This window comes from Lagopus muta, chromosome 3 (assembly GCF_023343835.1).
Source record: "Lagopus muta isolate bLagMut1 chromosome 3, bLagMut1 primary, whole genome shotgun sequence".
NCBI classification, from domain to species: domain Eukaryota; kingdom Metazoa; phylum Chordata; class Aves; order Galliformes; family Phasianidae; genus Lagopus; species Lagopus muta.
Window position 1 is genome coordinate 23,531,349 of NC_064435.1, and position 1,012 is coordinate 23,532,360.

The following is a 1,012-nucleotide window of genomic DNA, read 5'->3' on the forward strand; positions in this document are numbered from 1 at the left end:
TAATCTGCATGTAAATCACTTCAACATCAACATATTTCCAAGAAAGTCCAATTGCCTTTCCCTTATGATATTTACTTTGAAATAATTATCAATGCTTTAATGGAAACTGTTGTTTCTGAGCTGTGCTCCAAAGATAACTTGCTCCTAGCAGGCAGCTTCTGAGAATGTCTGAATCACTCTGAGTACGTGAGCAAATGAAGAGCAGTTGTTTTTGAAATAGCTGGGAGCACTGTCTAGAGGTTTTTTTTCCTACAGAAACAAATGCCATCTTCAAGATTAAAGTGTGATCTGGAGTACAAACAGAAAGTTCACCTTTCCCAGAATTGTACAACTTCCAGCTATAAGCAGCTCTAAATGCGCCTTTCTTTGGATGCCTAATTCAGAAAATGCTTAATGCACTGCACAGATGATTGAACAATGTTCAGGAGTAATATAGCATACTTGGGAAATTGACACCAGAAGTTAGAATCTGGATGAATATTAACATTTCACAGGAGAACAAAACCAGTCTGTTCAAAGCATCTGAAATAAGCGTGGTGTTAAAAAGTGGGTTAGCGGGAAATACAGCATCATGATTCTTGTATTTCTAAGTGTCTCTGTGGGCTTTTTGAGATTTGATTTCAGTGCTATTTTATTTATTTTTTATTTTACTATTGCCTCTTACAGTCCAGTTGATTTCAGCTCCCCTTACCGTCGGTGCTGTAATTACAGAGACCAGCAGGCAGTGGTTCTAACCATTGGGCTAACACCTAAACAGACATGAAAGCTGACATACAGGGGAGAGGAACCATTACATCTGTTGTGAGAGGCCCATCTGGAAATGAGCAAGTGATTTGCCCAGTTACCAAAGTTCATTTACTGCACACCTCAGGAAGAATTTGAGCCCTCTGAGTCCATAATGGGTGGAGTATTCTTACAAACAGGACAAGTCCTCCCCACACATAGAAAACACATCACCTCTATGCCCAAAACTTTGTCTTCCATCTCCAAACTGTCCGTTTGACAAGGCAAG